At 39.9% G+C, this 7620-nt stretch overlaps 1 long non-coding RNA gene across 1 annotated transcript; it reads right to left on the reverse strand.

The window, feature by feature from the left end:
* Positions 1–4546: 4546 nt before the first annotated feature.
* On the reverse strand, positions 4547–5128 carry LOC124882395. The gene is made up of 2 exons (XR_007041889.1): positions 4707–5128; positions 4547–4609 (listed from the first exon to the last, which is right to left on the reverse strand). It is a non-coding gene; the product is annotated as an uncharacterized LOC124882395 (long non-coding RNA).
* Between the last annotated feature and the right edge of the window lie 2492 nt (positions 5129–7620).

The raw sequence follows: 7620 nt of genomic DNA on the forward strand, positions 1-7620 counted from the left end.
AATACCACCGGTGGAAACAGTGGTAGGTGTTTGTCCTGTTACCGGTGGGTTGCTGGTTCGAACCTTCACCCGCCTTGCCTCCTGATGTTGACAGCAAGAGTAGTCAGCTACTCTGATGGGAAACAAATAAGCATATTTGCACTTCTACAACCTGCCTTCTATCTTTTACATACATTAAAACACACTTGTACACACTGTTCATTGTCCTTATTTATATGTTTATTTATTTTTCACGCATTGTGGTTGTTGTTTGGACTTATGTTGATATACAATGTGATTGATGGAAACCGAAATGAAATTCCTTGTTTGTGCGCACAAACCTGGCCAATAAAGTTGATTCTGATTTTGATCATAACCTTACCATGGTTTAAAGTCCTCTACAATTTTACCCTGAGCTGTCTGCTGTTTTCCTTTGTCTTCATAATGCTGTTGTTAAATAATGTTCTGGAATAACTTTTTATTTTCTTCTCAGAACCGCTGCATCTATGCATAGAATTATTTTGACACAGGTGATATTTAATTCAGTGACTTCTATAGGCAATCGTTTAGAATTGATTTTAAGTAGGGGTCTCAGAGTAAAGACAGATGTACATGAATTATGCACTTTTTTGTATTGGTCTATCACATGACATCTCAAAGTCTATGGTTGTATATGACAAAATGTGAAGAACATCGGTCAAGAACTGGATGAGCCTATTTATTAAAAGAATGTACATCATCTTCAGTATATTTTGGTGATCCATGAAAACATTCTGGAGATGAAGAAAGAAAACAACTATCAAGATTGGTCTGCAAATCAAAATATTGCCAGAGTATGTTGCTTCCAGTAAAAAACAAGGCAGACCTGTCCAACATCTATCCTCCAGCCCTTGGTCTGCCGCCCACCATGGACCAAAGCTTTGTTAAGTCACCTGTCAGATGAATTTACTCCAGCGCCTTGCGCCTGAGAAGGTGACGGCGGGGATCCTGGGCTGTCCAGGTGGTGAGGGTCCACATGTAGGCAACCAGCAGTGTGTTTTGCAGAAAACATCAGGGGAAGGGAGTTAGAGTGCAAGACACATGCTGTCATGTCTAGCAGAGTCACTTATACAGATCCACTCCTACCCCCCTACAATGGCCATAATCCAGAATGACACTTATCAAAAATAAAAACATGCTGGCTTCATTAGTGTGCTGACAATGTAACCCTATTGCCTACTAATGTTGAGCTCTCATAAGCTTGGCAGTATGAGAACTTTAATCAGTGTCAGGTAGTGCAGTTGCCACGGATACGGCTCTGAAGAAAGCATACAAAAGGACTAATGGTGTCCCGTTGCTCTAGTTGGCTTTTGAGGTCCATTTCAGCTCCAACACAAATTTAAGGAGTCTGGAGCTGCAAAAGACAGAGACTCTGTAACTCCCACTTAAAATGATCTATAGTAAGACAGTGCCATGAGGCTATATTTAAATTCTCTTTTGTCAGGTAAAATGCACCATTTAGTTAGTTGGAAAACTTTGCTGCCAACTTCTTAGCCATTCATTCACTTAATTGTACTGTAAATAGCTGTGCTTTATTCAAAACCTCATTAGCATTTTATGGGTGTCTAATGAAATGTTTTCAGAAACAAATAACTTAAGTCAAGATCACAGTGGTGACTAATGAGGAGAAAATATATAAATATAAAAGAGATATTTAGTTAGGTGACCAAGGTCTTGGTTATTTCTCTGTCAATTAAAAGTAGTTTGCTAACAATTCTGTCACCTTTTAAGGGTCAGCATGAAAATGAACCAACAATGTACCAACTAGAATTTATTTGCTTATTTATACAACTAAGCAACTGGAAATGACTTTTGCCTTTTGGGTGAGTGGGGCTGTGCATCTTGGAATTCAACTATGGACCACCTTCAGCATGTATTACTGGTCCAATTCAGGGTCTGGGATGGGTTCACACCAGCATGATTTGCTTCAGAAACTAAACTCTGGCACTGTAAAAAACGTTCCAAATGGTAAATGTCAAAGCAATCTTATATAACCACTTGAGGTTGTTGCAGCTGTTGCTCTATTGCACTTTTGTTTAAACTCCACCTAAGTTCTTCAAGGCTGGTATGTTCCTTGTACTGTAAGGAACCTACGAATCTCTAAAACGATGTGATTCAGTCAAACTGTTTGATCATTCAGCAAAGTATCCCTGTTCAAAAATGTGCTCCTACTCTATACAATAGCTTCCTGTGTAGAAGATTTGTTCACAGTAACCAAAATGAGAGACAAACAGAAACATAAAGTTTAGGCGTGACTGAGATTATGTACAACAGAATAAATATATGAATTTTTAAAAAGAGAATTTAAGAAGGACATAGAAAAATGAAACAGAGATGACCATAATCAGCATTGATTGGATAAAAAATGGTACCGTAATTCCTTGTTGTATTTTTCAAAAAGGCTTCAAACAAAATTTTGGAAATAAATTTGGAAATAAATTAGGTAGGTCTTTGTGTCAATTTAGACTTAGATCTAGAAATAAAGCCACACTTAAACTTAACATTTTTAAAACGATGGTAAATGGACTGAATTTATATAGTGCTTTTCCAGTCATGCAGACCACTCAAAGCACTTTACATCAGAGCCACATTCACCCAATTGCACTCACACATTCATACACTGATATGCAGATCAGTAGGCAACTTGAGGTGAAGCGCCTTGCCCAGGGGCACATCAACATATGACAGGAGGAAGCTGGAATTGAACCCACAACCTTCTGATTGCAAGACAACTACTCTTCCTACTGAGCCACAGTCAACAATGTACAGTAATATGTGTGCAGCTGATTTAATGACAAACAGATAGTAATCAAAAACCGTTTACTTTGCCAACCTCCTGTACATTTTCTATGTGCCAACGCCATTGTGCATATTGATCTCATAATGAACCTCTGATTTATCAATCAGAGGTTCGACCTCAAACTGCCTTTTGATTACCTTTCCTACTCAAAATTTGAACTGTCTAAACTTGAAGTACACACTGATAGCTGTTATGTTTTTGTATGATGCCCATCAAATGTTTATTTTTTTTATTAACTATTCCACTTATAGCATAACTCATGCTAAAGTTACGTACTGGTCTACTATACCACTCTCTCAACTTCTATCAGTGCAATCAGTTGTGGATGTCTTAGTTCTCCATTTTAACATCACATTCTAAAAGCAATTGTTTTTTCCTTTTCACTATAAGTTTGACATTCTAGACACACAATTAAAATAAGCATCTGACACAGGTGTTTCAGTGAATTTTGCACTGTGAAGTGGCAAAGTGACACAAAAAAGAAATGAATATCCTCAAACAATCATTGTAGAACTATATCTGTGTGAGGTGAACTGCAGAGAGCCCTCCTAAAAGTTCTAAAAATGCCTGCTGGTGTTCTTAAATTGCTGTATTATTGGTTAAATGCAAGCCCCATTACAAATTAAATGGATCTGCTCCTCTTTTAGTTATATTTTTTTATCACTGTAACATAGAAAGAAGAGGAAAATATCAAAATATACAGTTTAAATGTTTATAAAATTGTGCTTTAGCATTTTTGTCATATCAGAATTAAATGAGATAAAGAGTTTAGTATTACAGTTGTCAACTTAATGACATTGTCGTTATATTTAGTAAACTTTCAGCGCCCCCTAGCAACCTTTTTTCAATAAAGTGACTAGACTGAGGAATTTGAAAAGGAACTTTCTCGGGTGCTGGCAGAGACATTTGGAGACTCATAAACGCACCTAATATTCTTATTCCACTTAACAAGCAGTTGATTCTACTATTGGCCTCTCCCATTTACTACAACATTCACAGGTGGCTGAGTCCTTGTAGCCCATCAGTCCCTCATAACATCAGTCAGAGCTCCTGTCATGATATCCAGACTGCTAATGACTCACACAATCACAAAGTTGCTACTTGCTAATCCTATTACAGTAAAGGTAAGATTTAAATGTTTTTTTTTTTTTTTTTGCATTTTAAACACATAACAGCAAGAGTGATGAAAATGTAAAGGGATGTGTTGGTTATATTTCCCCTTCACTGATTCATTAAAACCTTTGTATTTTTGGACCTGATTTTTCCCAATGCAACTGTCTGCCACTGGACCTTTCAAATCAACCATGCATCAGTTCGGACCCACCGGGGGATGGAGGTGAAATAAAAGCATCACCAAGGGAGGCAGGTGCACTGCTGTGCGAAATTGTGTGCCAACGTGGGAAACTGAAAAGGACTCAGTTTATTTTAATTTCAATGCAACAGTGTCTTAAAACAATTTATTATCAGTGAATATATTCCAACATTGAATATTTTGACAACCCTAATTTGTATAACAATTTCAGCCTTTATAATGTAATGATTTTAGTGATACTAAATTAATCTTAAGAAAATACAGAATTTCCTTGCTTCTTTTAATTTATAGTAAAAATAGACTGAGACTCATATAACAGATTATTTGCACACACTGATACAGTTTGACGTAGCTTATTGTCATTGTTTTCGGAATAGATCTGAGCCACATATAGAAGTACACTCCAGACAACGAAAATCAGTAAAATAATGTTTCATTGTGCAACAAGTAATCAGGAACATGAACGAGTGAATCTCCAACTGTATGGAAGGAAGGGGAAGAGAACTGGTGAGACAAGGAACAAAAACGAGGCAGAACTAATGATAAATAACTAACTTGAATAAGTGAACGGCTTACTAAGTAGATGCAGTCAGGTCACCAGGGGTTGAGGGATTTGGGGTTTCGGTTTACGGAGCAAAGTTCGTTCTGATGTTTCCTCTGGTGCTGTTTGAGGCAGACTGGAAAAGCCATGTAGGTATCCAAGATGCAGATGCTTACGTTGGAAGGTGGACAGGGTAGGCTTAATGTCTTGATCCAAGAAACGGAGGATTCCGGAAGGCTGCCAGCCAGAACGAAATCCAGTTGAAGTCAGTAGTTCAGAAAATGAAGTCCTCAAAAACGTAAGAAGTCTTAACCCACAGAACCTCTGAGACTGAAGTCTGTGCTCAGCGAGGTAAATCCAAGAATCAGGGTTTCAGCCTGCGAAGGAGCATAAACAAAGTTACTTAGCACACAAAAACAAAGGTTAGACTAGAGATAGCTAGTTTGTGACCACTCTAGGCAAACACTCTCACGTCAAAGTGCTGGCAGCCTTCTGCTTAAATACTCCTCATGCAATCAGCAGAATAAGACGCACCTGTCCCCCAGCGCACCTGAGAACTCCAACACCATCTGGGAAACTGAACACAATGTTGCAAGCACAATATACACAAAACACAACCCAAAACCCCGACACGTATAACCTCCTCCATGTACTTTTGTAATTTGGTTTGCCGACAATTTGTTTAAACAACTCATTTTATGTAGTTTTATATCAAGAATAGTTGCAGAATACAAGGCTTTCCTGATGTAACTGTTTTAAACGTTTAATACCTGCCTGTCTTAAAGTGTAAGTTATTCAGTTTAACATGTCATTGATAGGTTTTTATAGTATAGGTTTTTCTAGTATAATTATGTATAATTATGATATAAAAAGGGTCATAATGATTTATAAAGCCCTGTTTGTCATAAAGTGTGGGTGTGGAGCAGGACCCAGGTGCAGACAGGAGCGTTGGATGAACATAGTCAGTCAGTCAGTCATTTTCTACCGCTTATTCCATAGTGGGTCGCGGGGAAGCTGGTGCCTATCTCCAACAGTCTACGGGCAAGAGGCGGGGTACACCCTGGACAGGTTGCCAGTCCATCACAGGACAACACACATACACACACCTAAGGGCAATTTAGAGAGACCAATTAACCTAACAGGCATGTCTTTGGACTGTGGGAGGAAGCCGGAGTACCCGGTGAAAACCCACGCATGCACGGGGAGAACATGCAAACTCCATGCAGAAAGACCCCTGGCTGGGAATCGAACCCAGGACCTTCTTGCTGCAAGGCAACAGTGCTACCAACTGCGCCACCGTGCAGCCCTGGATGAACATAATTTATTTAATATGCAAAAACAAGGAGAGCAGGATGTGAAACACGGGCAGAAACACAGGCAGGTCAATAGCGAGAATATGAGGAAAAAAACAGGCATGGAAACAAGGAAGACAGGGAGTGAAGCAGGAGGATCCAGCGAGAAACAAAGAGAACATGTTAGAATATATACTGTGGTACAAGTGGAGAATGGCACTGAATGCGGGTGAGAGAAATCAGGTGATGAAGTGGAATCGCTAAGGCAGATAAAGGGAGAGGAAGCTGAGGAAGGAGAGAAAATGAACAGGAGAGAAAAACAGGTATGAAATCTAACAGATAATAATAAAAACTATATCTAAATGTAACAAAACACAAGAATAACCTAAGAACCCAATAAACAACGAATGAACTATAAGGGCAGCAACTAGAGAGTATGAACAACTGAGAAGTGTAGAGAAACTGACAAGAAGGAAATTCAAACACCTAAGGCTCATGACACTATTATACGAAACAAATTAATGACAGAGTGACTTCATCAGACCCATCCCCTAGAGTTGGACTTTTCTGACACTGGGCAATCACCAACATTGTATAGGCTGGAATTCCATGAAAGGAATAAGTCTTGGATAATGTTAGGCTTCATCAGAACTAATGTGCACAACTGCTGCTGGCTTAGGCCCATGTGGTGCAGCACTGGGGGCACTGCTGCATGTGCTGACCCACCCAAACTGCCTGTCTTGGGGCTGAGGCATGCTCTAAACTGTAGAGCTGTGAATTCCACACTTCACGCATGCTTGGGTGACCGGGGCCTGCCGGGGGTTGGTAGGCTGTCTCCCCTGATACCTGGGCCACGGGGACTCTGTCCAGGGATCTCTTCTGCTGTCCTCTGAGTGGATGCATGGTGTCCCTGTGGCGGGCTGCCATGTCCTCTGTGCTCCGTGGGACTGCTGGTTTCCTGGGTCTTGGGGTCCTCTCTGCTTGCTTCTGATCACTGGAGGAGGGATGGCAGTGGCCCTCTGCACCCATCACTGAGCACATTTCATGTAAGGCCTACAGTGGTTGGACAATGAAACTGAAACACTTGTCATTTTAGTGTGGGAGGTTTCATGGCTAAATTAGAAAATTGTTGAGATTTTCTGCAGGTCTAGTTCAGTAATGTGGCTAGGCCATTCCAAAACTTTACTTTTTGTCTAGTAAAGCCATTATGATTTGGATGTATGCTTGGACACAAAATAATGCTGAAATATAAAATTTCTCTTCATGTTTAGATTTTAATCAGATGCCTGATTATGTGGGGTCAAAATTGACTGTCATTTGGAACTTGTCATAATTCCCTCCACCATGACAAAAACCCCATTTCCATCATAAGCAAAGGAACCCAACAGCATGATGCGGCCACCACCATGTTTTAATGTGGTTCTGGTGTAGAGCAATATTTTATGAACATAACATGGCTACAGCAGCCTCTGAATCTGTTTTTGGATAAGTCTGTGTGTCTGTACAAAACACTAAGACTCTGAGTAATGATGGCTAAAGGTGGCTCTACAAAAAGCACAGCGGATATATACAGGGGTTGGACAATGAAATTGAAACACCCGGTCATTTAGTGTGGGAGGTTTTATGGCTAAATTGGACCAGCCTGGTAGACAGTCTT

This window comes from Girardinichthys multiradiatus, chromosome 15 (genome assembly GCF_021462225.1).
Source record: "Girardinichthys multiradiatus isolate DD_20200921_A chromosome 15, DD_fGirMul_XY1, whole genome shotgun sequence".
NCBI lineage: Eukaryota > Metazoa > Chordata > Actinopteri > Cyprinodontiformes > Goodeidae > Girardinichthys > Girardinichthys multiradiatus.